Raw genomic sequence first — 17,524 nt, forward strand, 5'->3', positions numbered from 1 at the left:
CCTCCTCCTCCATATATACGGGCCAGCAGTACAAGGAGTGCTGTGGAGTAATGAGGCTAAAAATGCGCATAGTCACGACATAGGATCATCTCCTCACTACTTCCCTTGTTGAATGAAAAAAAAAAAACACCGGTCTTCACGGTCCCCACCTTCCTCCCAACATCATAAAAAGACAACCTGGCCTATATGCACAACTTTTACGCCCTTCACGCATCCAATCCACAGTGGAAAAATACCTCCAGACCAGCATGCCCACTCATGCTTCTAGCCATACCCGCTTATCTTCAGTAAAGACGAAGACCTCAACCCCGTCCATGACGAGAAGAAAAGCTACGCTTTACACCTGGCTCTTCCTAACTGTCGCCTACAAGGTATACCCTCCCCCACAAACACCCCAAGAAGACATTACATACGCTCTCCTACTGCCCGCCCATACTGGCCTTTTTGGACTTCTCACTTAAATTTCCGAGCTGCATAACGCCTCCTGGATACAGCAAACAGGAAGGGCGGCTGTGACTTTCAGGCCTGCTAAATGAAGCAGATGCAACTTATATGGCGCCTGTATACCACCTTAAGAAGGGAGGAGCCGTACCCGCCAGGCCTTTGCGTCGCCTTAAGATCCCAGCGACTTGCGGTAAGAAGCCAGGTAAGCTAAACTGGCAGGAGCGCAAACACATCCACTAAACCTGTAGATTGTTTTCCTCAGCTCCAATGTTACTCAGAGCAAGACAAGACTTCATAACTGCCTTTTCCCCCCAAGCCCCCAGTGCCAAGCCCTTTTTTGGTGATTTTGTTATTTCGACATTCAATGCCATCTAAAGTTTACTGTTTCTTTAACCCCTAAAGTGCCAAGGACGAGGTACCTCGTCCTTGGCACTTAAGGGGTTAAACTGATGCGATGGACGAGCAACGGAAAACAAGTGTTTACATCCTCTGCTCACGTAGTAGCGCACACAGCACGAGGTTGTTCTTTTCGTCGAGCGGATATAACGGGACAAAAGAATAACCATTTAGTAAATCTTTATTACCGAGACACCTCAATATATTAGTATTCCGACAAGGCAAGAGGTGGAACGATTAACTTTTTAACAGTTTTGAGGGCTAATGTGTTAATCAATGAAATATTGCAATGTAGATCATGACTAAAAGATATACCACTCTGCATGATAGCGTGGGGCTAAATCGATATCGGATTAACATTTTTTTTAGCCAGGTATTCACATTAGGACAACCCTTCACTTTACTGCTTCATTTTTGTTATTATTGGAATTAATATGTAACAGTACAATTATGCAATATGTGTCAACCAAATCATTAACTAATACCCACCTACTGTAGCCTTGACTTTTTAATTCAAATAAACAGCCAAACCAAAATCGTGCAACAATTCCTAGGGCATAAACAGTAAAAGAGGGCAAGATAAATAAACACTGCTGTAAATAAGAAGTATACATATTTCGTATGCTAATACTGTATAGTGGTAGGTAATACATTTAAAACATAAGATTTTTTTAATGGATGGAGCCAACAAAATAGAGTGTCCAGAATGTCGCAAATAAAACACTTGGTATAACAGACATCGAAGGTCGGAGCGCCGAAAGATTTGCAACATCCCAGAAAGACTAAAATGACAAGGACTGCAGATTTGTTTCTTTTGTTTAAATGCCGCTAGAGTTCTGGTCTCTTTAAACTGGGCCCACTGCTTTTTTAGGGCTACTGCAATCGTTTCCGGAGCAAGTTGTTCAAAAACGTTTACAGGGTGATTTACAGAGTACTTGTGTGCAGGAATGACACACTTGCGACACTATTGGGGAAAGGTGTGTAGACGCAATTTCTTCACTTCTATGCCTTCCTGTCCTTAGTGTTGGCGCTTCACTCCATAATACAGTTGTTTCTTCACTTCTATACGACATAATTAATTGACACTCTCTCATAGGGCTACACTGCTATAACTTAAACCCCTTCGAGGGCGGGGGATGCAGGGTGGACTGTCAGTGGGTGTGAGTGGGACGGAGGGCCGGAGTTAGGGGTCGAATAATGTGGATGTCCTGAATATCTGATGCTGGCTACTTTGCCTAAAAACAAAGTACATTTTGGGAACATAAGAATGACCACCAATGTATCAAACATGTCTGTGATATTAATACAAACGTGCATGCAAGGCACACTTTGCACAATGCTCAGTTCATCGGTCAGTATTATCACCATTACAATAAAATGTGCGTAAAGCACGAGACATACATTGTTTGGGCCCCTCCCGGTAAGCAAAGGACGACGTTACGATGCAGCGTGTGACGGCAATTGCATATTGCCATTGCATGCATGGAGGTTTGAAAAGCACAGCGTCCAGGAAGACTCCTGGCAGTCAAGGGTCGATAGCTTCCTCAACTTTGAGGGGGTTTGGACATCGGGCAGTGCCGATGCCAGGCCTACCAGCGCCCTGTGCAAGGTTTTTCAGCTCAGCCCCCACACCACAGCAATCAATAAGGTAAGGGATAATATAATATATTTGTTGGTGTTTTTAAAAAAATTAAAAAAAAAAATTCGCTTGGAGTACAGATTTTGAAAAGCATTACGTGGTCCTAGACATATTTTTGACAATGTTTGGATTATAAAAAGCAGATGAAAGTTAAGTATATGGGTGAAAAGTTTGGTTTCCTTTCTCGTGGGTGGCCCCATCTTCCCGTGCACAGGTGTAGTGCAGAGAGGCAATGGTTGGGTCTGGATGTGGCAGTCCTCTGTGCTTTCTGTGCGTTGTGGTACCGGAGTCTTGGCCGAATAGAAAAGAAAAGAGGATCACCACCGTCGGGACCCGATGAACACTGCCTATCAATAACAAATTGAACAACACAAGCCCCCTGCTCTTCTTGATAGTGTGTTAAGGGCCTCAGGACACATGGCTGCATTTCCACAGTCACTGGGGCAAATTGCAGAATCTATCTACTCACCGAGGCACCTGGTGGAATGTCTGTATTCCTCAAGGGACAAGGTTCATTTCACAACTCAAGTAGCACATGGCTGGCCGTCACCTATCTCAGGCCATATTCTTGGGCACATGGGTAGATAACACTGCTTCCCACAGCACATCACATGGCTAAATAATAGTACATATGACTGGGTGTCACGATTTTCTTAGGCATGTCTAGTTATGACAACCCACTGGCGCACAGGACTAAGTATCACTTAATCAAACAAGCATGACCTCGTAGTTCAATTTGTCAAGGCACAAGTGTGCATTGTGGAATGACTCTTTCTCCACACGTGCCCCCGTGTCCAGCAACCCAACTTTCACATTCTCTGGATTTAAATTCGCATGGTTTTGTAAACAAAATGCTTTTGTAAAATGAAGTAGGAGCCACCAATTTGCAAGAAAATACATTTACCGTCTTTTCAGTGCTGGCTTTTTAGGGTCTACAGTACTTGGCATCAGCACAGGACAGGTTATTGGGCGACACGTGATTTACCCTCTGCTGTGATAAGATAACCAGCAGCTTGGCAAACCACCTCCCAAACATTCCTTTTTTTACCATCATTCAGAGACTTAAAAGGAAATTGCTGCATCATTCCACTCTTTTTACAGTGCAGCACTAGACACTGGCATTGTTTTAACAATACCAAACATCATGTCGCAAAACTGCCTTGCACCTTAGGCACATAAAGACATCAACAAGATGGAGCCAGGTGCATATATATATATCTATAGTAAAAAAACTTTGTTAAAAAGGGACGTTATGGGTAAGTTGCGCTACTAAAAACCTATGAAATTCAGTGAAAAAACTTAGTTAAAGGGACGTTACGGTTCCAAGTAAAACCGAAAAACCCTTGAAATTCGCCAGTTATGGTAAGCTAAGCAACCATAACTCGCGCCACCACCGTGCACTGCTAAGCCTAACACCCAGGACATCAAAGATGACATCACAAATGTCATTGATGACATCATGACATCACATGTCTGACTCTCCCTTTTTTTTCTGACATATCTAGGCCACATGATTTTCTTCAGTAACAGTCAGGAACTAAAAATTGTAAATTTACTATATTCGTAGCCTTATCCTTTAAGTATGTTCTTACAATAATTCCTTAATGGTCCAGTCATATCATATGAAACATATTTATTTTTATTTATTTTTATTTAATGTGATACAGTTTTTTAAACAAAAACTTTACACATAAATTAAAAGATAAATTCTTATTACAATAATGTAAAACAACAACTTAGAATTTCTCAACCAATTATAGAATGTGAAATTAAAAAAGAAAAAGGAAATATATTTAAAAATATATTCACTTGCATTTCATTATTACAAATTATTACAAATTTCATGGGTCACAAGCACCTTTAAGTTTTCACATAACTTCGTAAGGCAACTCATTTCCTTCTGTTATTTGCCGGGAGATTGACTGATCCACCTGTTTCAAATTTCAAGTTTTAAATTTCAAGTTTTCCCTTAACCATATACCATACTCTATATAGAGCCAAATGTAGACTAGGATTCAAGGTATTGATACATACATTCCAGAAGTCTTTAGATTTAATATGGTCAAGATTATGTACATATCTGCTGTAGTGTTTTATATAAATTAAGCTTAGTCTAGGACATAATGTGAGGACATGTCTCGCAGTTTCAAGTGAGGTTTTGTTCTTACATATCCTACAGAAACGCTCAATTTGGGGATGGCCCGTTGTGGGCCCAACACCATTAGAGTAGGGAGATGGTTGATACGTAGAAGTAACAGAAAACGTCTCAAATTATTCGAAGGGCAAAGGTTTAGATATCTTTGTGCCCTACTAAAAGTGTATAATACGTGAGATGTGAACCCATAACTGTGAAGACTCGCAAGATGTCTGAAATTATTCTGCCAATCCCAGATTTTAAGACGTTCCGCCATTTGGGCCTTCAGATGTTCATAATTATCTCCCCAGTTAGGGGTCCATTCAATCATCTCAAATAAGACAGTCATTTCTCTCATAAAATAGACCTGCTTATTCCCAACAATGTCTTCTTTTACCGTCCTCAGGAGAGGATTAATCTGAGTGACCTGCACCTTAATGTAAATTTCTGCTCTTTTCTTTAAGACCAGAGCCTTTAGGGAGGGTAAGCCGAGCTCTAATCTTAGAATTGCCATTGGTATTCCCTGTGGCAAACCCAGCATCTTACGCCAAAAACGACCCTCCAGGACCTGAAGCCAATCCAGATCTAAGTGGACTAAAGCTTCCAGCCCATAGGTTACCATAGGAATTAGGCACTGGATGTAGAGTTGGCGAGCTGCCCACACAGAGTATCCACTTTTATTGCGCGAGAACTGACATATCATGGAGGTTAATTGTGCTGCTTTTATTTTACGGGCTTGAACACAGGAATGGAAATTTCCCTTACAATCAAATTCAACTCCCAGGTATTTATAGCAGTTGGCATATTGAATTTCCTGTCCTCTTATTATCATTCTGGGGCGGTTCACTTTGCCATGACTATACAGGATCAATTCAGTTTTCGTTTGGTTGATTGTGAGTTCGTTCTCCTCCGCATATTCCCAGAGCCGCTTAGCCGAGCGTAAAATACCACTGAATGTGTGGTCAAAAATGACCACATCATCCGCATAAGCCAGGACTAAGCAGTGCTGAGCACCAACTTTAGGAGGGCAATTACTCACAATTCCCAAACACTCGGGGATATCTGAGACGAACAAATTATATAATATGGGTGCAGTGACACATCCCTGTTTCACTCCTCTAGTTTGCTCTACCACCCTAGTAATAGATCCACTTCCGTCCAGCCTCAACTGTACAGAAGTGTTATGATGTAATAGTTGTAGGTAATAGAGCAATCCTTCAGGGCATGCCAGACCCCTAAGCTTCCTCCATAGTTTCTCTCTATTCACCGTGTCAAACGCAGCCTTAAAATCTACATATAGGGCATACAGAGGCGGGTTATTAGGGGATAAGGCTTTTTCTCTAAGGTTATTCATAATATAAAGATTCTGGACAGTAGAATAACCGACTCTGAATCCACTTTGAAAGCGGTCCAGAATCCCTTCCTTCTCTGTCCAGAACTGTAATTTCTGCAATAGTAAGGAGGCAAATAATTTGCCAGAACAGTCTAACATGGAGAGCAGACGATAGTTACCTGGATCAGACCTGTTACCTTTTTTAAATACCGGCACTAAGATTGCTCTTTGCCATGTCTCTGGAATTATCCCGTCCTTTAGGACTTTTTCAAAAAGGATTTTCAGAAAATTAGCCCAGAAGACTGGATTACTCTTCATAAGAAGATTGGAAAGACCGTTTGGGCCCGGGGCTCGAGAGGCTTTAAGTTTGGTAATCTTGTCTATCAGATCTTCCAGATGAACAGGGAACAACTCAGGGACATGGGAAGTAGTAGCACATATTGCAGGATAAGCTACCGTCGTGCCATTGAGTGTCTCCAAGAAGTTAACCCATTCCTCGGCATCAATTGGGTTAGTCTGGGGGGTTGCCCTGTTCCCCTAGCTTCTCCTAGAAGTGCCCAGATGTTCTGGGTGTTTCTTGAACAGATAGTTCTCACAGTTTTTTGCCAATTAGCCAATTTCTGCGATCTTTTCCAGTATTTTAACCATGACCTATATCTGTTTTTTACCTCTCTAACCTTGGTATGTATATCCATGATAGGATATGTGTTAGTTCTAATTCTACGTATATCCCTTCTCAGGGTCCGTTTAGCATCCCGAATTGTCTTGTCATAGACCTCAGTCGCGCCCCGTTCTTTAATGACAAATAATGATTTTTTTGTTACATATTTAGCTGTAAAATTATAAATCCATCCTTCTAAGTCTTCAACTGTACAATTGACAAACTTAGTATAGTAATCATTATTCCACTCACCACAATCATGACAAGCTTTAAATATATTTTCCTCAGACCATATTAATCGCGAACAGGCATGGTTAACCAGCAAACTTCCTACCGCTATTCTTGGGGGGAAAATCAAAAGCACAATCCAAACTTAGACTTAAGCCTCTGTGATCACTCCAATCATTATCTATTATTACCATGTCATTGACTAAGGATGCCACTTCAGGACTGATGAAACAGTAATCTAGGGTGCGACAAGCAACACCTGCTCTCCAGGTGAAATGTCCCGGTCGGTCACTCATAGTTCGACCGTTCAGGCATTCCAATTCCCAACTTTTCATAAAACACAGCCACTTCTCCCCTTCAGCGTCGCTGCGATCTTGAGACATAAGGGGGTGCGGGTGTAAACGCTTATTATTAGTCGTACCTCCATCCCCTTTCATAGAGCAATTAAAATCCCCAGCAAGGATAATGAAACTATTTTGACATTCATTGGTCCACTCGATAAAAAGATCATGCAGTTTATCTTGTATTTGATCGCTCTTTGATGCATCATAGGGGTTATATATGTTGACCAACAAAAGTTTAGTCCAGTTATTCTTAAGGGGAATAACCACCTCCACCGCATTGATGTTATCCTCCGAATCGGTAGCTATTTCTCTGGATGTTATAGATTTTCTTACCCCTATCATCAGTCCCCCAAAAGGCCTCCCCATCGGGCCTTTTTTGGCATAGGTCTGGTACAATTTATACCCATCTATTATGATTGGTGCAATTAACCAAGTTTCCTGCAACATAAAGAAAGAATAATCCATATTAAAAGATAATGACCCATTAGTTACAGTAAAGTGCTTAAAACCCCTGGTATTCCAGGATAGTAGGGAGCAAGTTCAGGGTCTATTTATTGCCAATGGCAAAGCTTCCGCAAGCCACTTGAGTGTTATGAATGTCGCACATTTGCACTTGGTTTCCAGTGAGGGAAGGCAACTTAGTTTTATTATCAATTTTAATAGACTTGGGATTATCTTTGATCAGGGGGTCAGCATCGTCTGGGTTCACATCTACTCCTAGTCCTACTTGTGCTAAGTTGACTTTGTGTTTACGAATCAGTTGAGCCGAGGCCAGGACCATGCAATGCAATGCTGTCACGTTAGGATTAGTGGTGCATAAAGGCTCCACAAAGGAAAAATCCTCCGATCTAATGACTCTTAATTGGGGTATTAAGTGGAGTTTCTCGAGCATAGCTGCATGAGGTAGCCATTTATCGCGACATTGCTGATTTAGGTTCTTCACAATGCAGATCTTGTTTTCCTCTCTGTTCTCTTCCCTCACCGGTATCTGAATATCCATTTCAGTGTCCGTACTTTCAAATGAACTATTAGAATTGTTCCTTTGAGGAGTAGAAAATTGATTAACTGCAGAATGATTGTCTGTAAGAATGGAGTCTTGGCTCGCATTACTCACAGCTGAGATTTCTTTAGCTTTCTCCTCTAATATCCAGCTAGTGAGTGTACCCCGGCCTTTATTTCAATTGTTCCTTCTTTTGAGTGCCCTTTTTTTTTGCCTTTTTCGATTTCTGCTGGGGAATTGCTGCGTCAGGGAGTGGGGAGGCCGTCTCTACAGGGACATTTCTTAGGGCTGCTCTTTTTGCCATTCTGTGCTGTTTCTTAGTCAGATGGATAATTTCTTCGACTGTGGATTGTTTAGCCTCCTCAGCATTAGGTAGCCCAGCCGGCATCTCGGGCTCCTTTGCCTCTGCAAGCGCTCCTTCGTATTCTACATCCGGAGTGGGAAGATTCAGCTGTAGGACTGTGTTCACATGTATTCTCCCACATAATTTGAGGAGAATTTTTAGCGCAAATTGAAGGGAAACTAAGGAGGCCTGTATCTCGGTGATGGCTACCGAGTTAAGCTGAGAAAGCTCGTTAGATTGGTCAGCCTTGGTTTGCCCCTGCTCGTCTAAATCGATCAAAAGGTTTGGTGATTCAGATAATCGACCAGAACATATGGTTCTCGGAGAGGAACTCGCGGGTTGCAAAACTTGTGCCTCCACAGTAATACGTGTAGCTTTCTTGGCTGTCCCCATCACAGTGGACCCCTGTTCTTCAGAATTAGGTGGAGGAGCCATAGATTTCTGTATGGACAGGCATAAGTCTAATAATGAATTGTTATCGATGTCGTCAAAGATCGTAATATCCAATGGTCGGCTTCCATTATCTGCTGCCGGTAACCTTTCCTCAGTTTGATCGTCAATACATGCAGGAAGGATTTTTTTGAATAGCTCCGGAATGGTGGCTCCCCCATTTACTGGAAATTTCAGGCTCTCACCCCCGGTATCGTTGCTAGTAGGCATATGAAGATGGTTTGTCCTACCTTTTCTCAGGTTATAGGACGCTTTCGCCCCACGTGTTTTAGGAGGCATATAGACTTAATTTAAAGTCCTAATAGAGAGATTAAAAATGTATAACCGGGGGAGAAAGGGTGTTTCACACAGAACAAGTTACTCAATAGTCAATTACGTGGAGTGATAGAACAGAATACCTATATTGTTGGATTATCAAATTCGCTTATGGATTTAAAGGAGATTATATTCTCCCGCAGTCTCCCGTATACTATACATGTAAAATAGAGCGCGGCTTATAGTACCTGTGGGTGGCAAATATCCTCGCCGAGCTGATGAAGCGTGTGATACGAACTCCAGATAGCACAGCTGAATATGGCGCCCCAGCACAAAACAGCCGCACAACAGCCAATAGGCTTGTCTCCAGCCGGGCTTAACGCCACAAGGGTGTCTTCAGGTGGCTCAAGTAGTGTTCAAAAGTCACGTGATTGAGCACGGGAGCAACTCAGATCCTGCCTCCTCCTGGAAGCACGTGACCAGTGGCAAGAGCGCGACTCGCTCGCAGTGCCACTCAGAAATAAATTGCTTGTGCAGCTTGTACACCGTTCAAAAGAGCAAAAAAATAAAACACACGTTCTTTCAGGTCGGAACACAAAGCACCACTCGGGCGTCTTCAGGTGGCTCAAATAGTGTTCAAAAGTCACGTGATTGAGCACGGGAGCAACACAGATCCTGCCTTCTCTTGGAAGCACGTGACCAATGGCAAGAGCGCGACTCGCTCGCAGTGCCACTCAGAAATAAATTGCTTGTGCAGCTTGTACACCGTTCAAAAGAGCAAAAAAATAAAACACACGTTCTTTCAGGTCGGAACACAAAGCATATACATAGGGGAAAACACAACCTTGAAAGACAGCAATCCTTTTTGTTCATTAAAATTATCATTAGATTTCTCAGCACTTTCTGATAGTTTTGATGTTTTTCTATTTCTGTACTTTCCCTGTATATGGTCATATTTTTATATGTTGTACTCACACTATTTTCCTTAGGGTCCAAACACATCATGTGATATATATATATATATATAGATAGGGTAAGTAACAGCTTTGAAACAGAGCAATCATTTCTCTGCATAAAGGTAATCGGTTAGGTTATGAACACTTTCTGCTAACATTGCAGTTTTTTTTCTTGCTTCAATACCCTTGTATATATTCATATTTGTATATGGTGTTGTCTCTGAGATTTGTCTATAATAATGCAATTATGTGGTAAGTGGGTTTTATTACCTACTTATCACAAGTTTCACTGTACGGAAAACTCTAATATGAAAACAGTTATTTCACTATTCAACATGGCAAGTTTATGAATATTGCATCTCCATCATGTATGCTGCACACAATGCCTATGTTTCTACATGAGTATCTTAGTATACGGGATTGAAATTAATAATAGAATGCTATTTATATCAATGCATAGCTTAATGCACTGATTAGCACTTGATATTTATTCCAATAATCCTTGACACTGTTTTTATTAACATTACACTAAGAATCCCTTGTACAGATTTCATGAAAGGTAAATGCACATGTGATGTCATCAGTGATGTCAATGACATTTGTGATATCATCTTTGATGTCCTGGGTGTTAGGCTTAGCAGTGCACGGTAGTGGAGCGAGTAATGGTTGCTTAACTTACCATAACTGGCGAATTTCAAGGGTTTTTCGGTTTTACTTGGAACCATAACGTCCCTTTAACAAAGTTTTTTCACTGAATTTCATAGGTTTTTAGTAGCGCAACTTAACCATAACGTCCCTTTAACAAAGTTTTTTTACTGAATTTCATAGGTTTTTAGTAGCGCAACTTAACAATAATAACTTTGACTTTATATACATGTAATATGGAACATACTGAACCCATTCTACTGAGCCTGATGTCTGCGAACTCTTTTAATGTCCGCGGACATGTTCGGAGAACAGTACCACTACCTAAAAACTCTGGGGGGGTATGTTGGATTGTTATATCATAACATAGGAACATTTAACAAATTCAAAAAGCAGCACACATACACATTATATGTAGTAATACATAAGAAATGTAACCCATATATGTAACATACTATCCATTCATTTAAATACAATATGTTCTAAAATGGAATATACCAAAAGAAGATAAATTGGCTTCCAACATCCTCACAGACACTACAGAACTAAGAGCAAGACCAGACCTACAGAGTACTTAGTCCATATCTTACCTGGAATAGTAAGTGTAGTTCATTTTACTCATATTTATAAATTTTCTGTATTAGATTAAAAAAATATATTATCTTTTGTTTTCTCACAGAAATGTCTAGTACTCTGGAATGGCTAGAGGAGCATTTCCCACATGAGGAAATGTCATAAGATAGTGAAACTAATGGTAAACACTTTACAATATAAACCATTTCATTATTATTATTTTATATACATTTAACATATATATATTTTGTACAGAGCATACCAAAATAGAAAATACCTCTGAAGAAACTGTTATGGATAACACTCTTGACAGCATAAAAGAAAAAATGGATTTATTGTTGACCAATTTTAATAATTTGAAAACTTTTGTTGAAGATCATTTTAAAACAAAAACCTCATACCATTGTCCCACATGTACTTGTCCCCCCTCACCATATCCCAGTCAATTATCCCCAAACCCTCTCCATAACCCAAAACATTTTGATCAGACTTCCATCCCTTCTTCACCTGATACCAATCATGTTGAAACCCCCAATTCTCCTGTTTTTGTTTCCGTTTCTGCCTCACCTTCTCTATCATAAATTATTAATATATGTTAAATAAAGTTACATTTTTATATTGTGTTGTAATTAGTGTCCGTTTAAAAAAAAAAAAAAACAATGTAGGTGTCCGCGGACAGCACGGGTGTTCTGAAATGTTCGTAAATAAACAAAAATGGAGGTGTCCTGAAGAACACTATACCTGTCGTACTGTTCGCTAGCAAGTTGAAACTGTTCTAACACCACAATTGGTGTCCTGAAATGTTCGTAAATAAACGAAAATGGAGGTGTCCTGAAGAACACTATACTTGTCCATACTGTTCGCTAGCAAGTTGAAACTGTTCTAACACATGCGGTGTCCTGAAATGTTTGTTTGACGTGTGACGCACTTTTAATTACTTCAGGACCCGAACAGTGTCCGTAGAACATCAACGCGCATGCGCAAACCAATGTCCGTGCATTTGGTGTCCTGCGGACAGCCGCTTCCTTCGCGAACATGTTCGTGAAGCGATCATGTGACCGCGCCCATGCTGATCGCGTGTTCTGAATGCGGTCACTGTTCGTGTCCCCGAACAATTTAAAAGTACATTTTGAAGTAATCCACAATATTTTTCAATAAAAACTCACCATAGCACAAGTCCCACATACTAATCCTGAGTTTCTACATACTCTTTGAAAGTTTTTGAACACCTTTTGGTGTTCGATCTGTCCGCGGACAGCGCGCATGTCCGCGAACAAGCACCCCTATAAAAGACCACGCCCTAGAGCTTATTCTCATTGTGTTTCTGGCTATTCTTCAGAGCACAGCTATTTTTCCTGCAACTTGCAGATTACACCATCATCAAGATGGCATCCATGGCTGCACTACTGCCACCTGGTGCTGCACCTGCTTCAGCACCACCCCCACCCCATCCACCACTACCTTCCCAAGGGCCTGAAGAGGGGAACAGAAGTGAGGATGCAGAGGAGGAGGAAGAAGAGAATGACGAGAATGAGGTAGAGGAAATCCCTACTACCGGCACTAGGCACGAGTCTTGGGTGTGGTGGTTGTTTACCATTCATGGGAATGTTCCTAAGGCTCGTGCAAACCGTGTCACCTGCAATGAGTGCAAAATGGTACTCAGTCGCGGGAGGCATGGTTCGTACAGCTTTGGGACCACTACCATGAAGCAACACCCAAGGTCATTTCACTCTGGGGCCATTCGCAAGGTTGTACCTTGCGAGGAGCGTGGTAGGTTGATTTCCTCTACTTCATCCTCCGTTTCTGATCCTGTCACCACAAGGACCACCTCTGTGGGACAGCGTCTTCATCAAGCTGCGTCACAGGCCATACAGAATTATGATGACCCTTACTTTTCGAGGGTCACAGTTGTATGTATGTACTGTGACACAGTACTCTGCAGGGAGAGCGACTTCACAGTGCTTTTGAGACTATCGCTCGCCCTTTCTTATCCCTGTGGTTGGTGTCCCCCCCTTTACCCTCCTTTCACCTCCTCTCCTATTGTATCGTGTATAAAAAAACAAAATAAATACAAAATAACAAAAATCAAAAAAATAAGGCTCTCTTCAGAGCCGCCTTTCACAGTTAAAAAAGAGAAGTGAAAATAAATGAAGCAGGGCCCTTTGTATTTTTTAGAAGTCCGTGGACAGTCTGCGGTAATCTAAAAATTTGGGGTGCTACCCTATCATAACCATTGCAATTTTCTCTGGGAGGAAGTGGTGGCTCTGAAAAGAGCCTTTGGGAGGTGTTTGTATGTCAAAAATTATAATTACTCAACACCTACCTCAAAATGGATGCTGTAATTCTAAAAAAGGTTGCAATGCATTTTGTACATTTCTCAGAAAAATCTGATTGCCAGCATAAGATGGACTCCATCTCTGCGAAAAATGTATGTACTACGAAACATAATATTTTCATTGTGAAAAGAGGACATGCCAAAATCTCTCAGAAAGGCACAAACAGCCTTATTAACATTGCGCCTTGCTTTTTCCATTTGTGGATCAAATGAAGAAGAACGAAGCCACATTTGTCTCTGCGCAATATGTGAAAGTATTACTTGAGAATTAGGAAACATGTCCATGACCTTCCCAAGTCCTTCTTTCATAGCAAATTGCAAAGAAATTCCAGACACATGTCCTAAACTGTTCCCTCCACAATGAATTACAATTATGACTGGATGTTGCTCTGTCTCCAAAGTAGCACAGAGAGGTAGCAAGTCAAACCACTTCATTCCACGTACTCCATGCCAGTGTACTTCCACATGTGAAAATCCAAGATCTACAGCTACTCCACAGCTTTCTGCATGCACCTTCAACCAATGTATCCACGAATCTCCCAAAATCCAAACAATCTGTTTTCTGAAACACACAGCCATAGCTATCTGTTGTTCTCTCAGCAAAAAGAGTATCTGAGAAACTCTCTCCTGGCACAATACACCCACTAAACCTTCCTGACCAATCCCTTTCAGTGCTCATTCTCATTTGCATGACTTCTGAACCCAAAAATCCCTGGATGTAACACCCGATGTACGCGAACTACCGCCATGTCCGCGGACATATCGTAACATGAACAGCCTTTTTACCATTTCCACTTCACTCTCTGCGCCATTCCCTCATTGGATGTAGCTAAGAAGTCACATGGCCATCCACCAATCACATTCAAGACCTCTACATCTAACTGCATCATCATAGATCAGCACTACAAATGTACTGTGAATCTCTCTGAGTACAAGTGTCATATCATTGGCAAGCACCATCTACAAGAAATACTGTACAAGTCTCCAAGATTTCTACTTGCAGCTCCATGCATATCCATATGCATGAACACAAACTATAGGTATGCATATTTTCTGTACAGTACATGAACACATTTTAAACTGACTTTTAGCTTGTGTAATCTGTAAAATGAATGTACTGTCTTTTTTTCAATCTCCTAAAATTAACGGTCACTTATAAACCTTTATACCATTTACTTTCTTTATACACACACACACTCAAATCATGTTAAACTAACATTTTCGAAATGAAATATATAGACTACATATATTCAAACAAAATTGCATGCATGCACACTATGTTCAAGTCTCAAAAAATAATACTTATACAATTACATAATTTTTTTAAATTTCTTTATTTAATTACTTTAATTTAAGCATGACATTGAGGCACTATTACCTGGAAGAGCTTAGTTACAGAAATAGTGGTATTCAGTGGTACATTATGAATTTCACAAGACATAGTAAAGATATTTTGTTTGCTACAGTTAGTCATTGCAATACAATTTATTCATTAAGAAAAAATCATTTGTATTGAACTGGTGTGACGTATCTTATGTAAATAAGATAGTTGTAATGGTTTTGAGGAAGGCACTGAGGATTTCAATTAAAAAAAATCAATGTCTAAATTAAAAACAGTGCTATATACAAACAAAATTACTAATTTGTTTCTTTTACAATTGCAGTGAAGACCATTCTCCTAAAACAAAAGCAGCCGGATTTGAAGAACAAAGAACTAAGAAGTAACCTGTTCAGTAGAATATCACCATAATATTTGTATTATTACTCAAACACACTGTAAAGTTAATTTATGCTATTTCTGTGCCTAAAAATAGAGATTGTGCACCACTCTGTCCAAAAATCCCCATGTCTTAAACAGCGATTTACAGCCAGAATGGCCCACAAATTCCTATTTTTGGGCACACACATTACCCAACTCAACCGCTAGAATGTTGATATTATAGAACAAACAATTGTTTTAATTGTATACATTAGATTTACTATTTGTACTTCTCCACACCACTAGCTTACTTTTTTCTGTCATCTGAACCCCAGTTTAGTAGCACATACATTCAAGAATATCCATCCCAACTAGTTGTAGTTCCCAATGCACAATCACACACCATTACATACATCTTTATCATCTTACTCAAACACTCATGCACGCAGCACACATACATTGCAGAACACCCCAACCCATACCTTCTTTATTTTTTTCAACAGACCCTAAAGAATGCCTACCAAAAGTCAAATCCGTAGAAAGCAACGCAGAAGTAGAGCAAATGAAAATGCAAGTGTCCAACATAAGCATCCATCTCTAGCAGAATTTGTAAAAAAAAGTTGAAACAAAACAGCTAATACAGTCATTTAGTGAAACACAAGAAGTTTTGAGTACAAAAACTTTGCCTCCTCTATCAAAATGTAAAACAAACCAAAAAACAATTAACAGAAAATCAGCTATCACTACAGATAAAACTGCTTCTTTAAATTTTGATATAGTGCAAAGTAAGCATACCAAGAAAAGTATTTTAGCCAAAATGTACCGCCACAAAGTCCTTCAAAATCTTATAAAAACAGGAGAGAAATCAGGTTCAATGCTTAAAACCTATTGTAGGAAATTAATCTTAGATGCGTTGATAGACAGTGCAATTCTTCTCAAAAGAAAGTTATTTATTTTAGTGTTAAACAAAATGAAACCACTAACAAAACTAATGACTAAATTACAAAAAAAAAACTTCTCAATAAACTAAATGTCAACAGAAAGAACTTCTCAAGTATCTGCAGAGGTGAACTGAATCACACTACGAGCACAGAACCACACATTAATGACGAAGCGTACAAACAAAAGCAAACAAATACAATTGCCATACAATTGCCATACATAGTAGTGGTCGAGGTTATGAAAAAGTGAATAATACCATAATGGAACAAGAAGTATTCCTTACAAAAATATGCCCTGTAAACTTAGAATTACTCTTCCATTCAACTGAATCAGAACATCTAGTGTACAAATGGCCATGCACGTCAATGTGTAACATTCCCAAACAATTTGTCAAGTCTTTATGCCAATTCTTCAATCAATATGTAAAAAGCAAAGACAAAATCAAAATTAAACTGCTACAAAATATGGATACCTGTCCAGTGCGCAAGTACACAGGACTACAAGGACATTCATTGGCCTGCATTACAGGACCTACTTGTAAAACCACCTTCCATGATATCAAAAGGATATCAACACATCATTCAACTATAAGAAATATAGTCTATAAACTGTACTATGCTAAATGTCCTGCTTTAGCACTAGAACATTTCAATAACATTCTTCTACATGGTACAGCAAAAAACCTACTTGAAGAAATTGACTATATCCAGAAAAAATATTTTGGAAGTGAAAGCCACTTACAGAATGAAATAGCTTTAAACCAAATTAGTAACAATTCTACACATGGCAACCTTTTACTAAACACATACAAAAAAGAAATAATACAATTTAAAAGTACATCAGCTGAAGTACCAAACCATGTGTGTGTGTATGTTGCCGCAGAACTTTTTATAAAAGTAACACAAGAACTGTAGACCTATCATATAAAATAGAAGACAATGAAGATTCTAAATGGTTTGAATTAGCTCTCTACCTTGTAGCAGAAAACACGAAATAACTGACCCCTTAATACTTTGCAGTTACTGCACTATAAAACTTGACAACAACCAAACTCCTTCACGTGCCATCACAAATAATTTGGAATTATACCCACTACCAAAACCCCTACAACAACTTAATTTAAATGAGAGCATCATAATTCAAACAG

General features: G+C 39.8%; 1 protein-coding gene across 4 annotated transcripts in view; it reads right to left on the reverse strand.

Annotated features, from left to right (window-relative positions):
- The window catches only part of SOCS6 (suppressor of cytokine signaling 6), a 263,693-nt gene that overhangs the window by 9,275 nt on the left and 236,894 nt on the right, over positions 1-17,524 (reverse strand). For 2 of the 4 annotated variants that reach the window (XM_069620778.1, XM_069620777.1), the window contains one exon: positions 1,330-1,390. The exons of the other annotated variants lie outside the window; for them this stretch is intronic. The gene's annotated coding sequence lies outside the window, so the exon portion shown is untranslated. The remainder of the gene's footprint in view (positions 1-1,329; positions 1,391-17,524) is intronic. 4 annotated transcript variants of the gene reach the window in all.

This window comes from Ambystoma mexicanum, chromosome 5q (genome assembly GCF_040938575.1).
Source record: "Ambystoma mexicanum isolate Mex_15411 chromosome 5q, UKY_AmexF1_1, whole genome shotgun sequence".
Lineage (NCBI taxonomy): Eukaryota > Metazoa > Chordata > Amphibia > Caudata > Ambystomatidae > Ambystoma > Ambystoma mexicanum.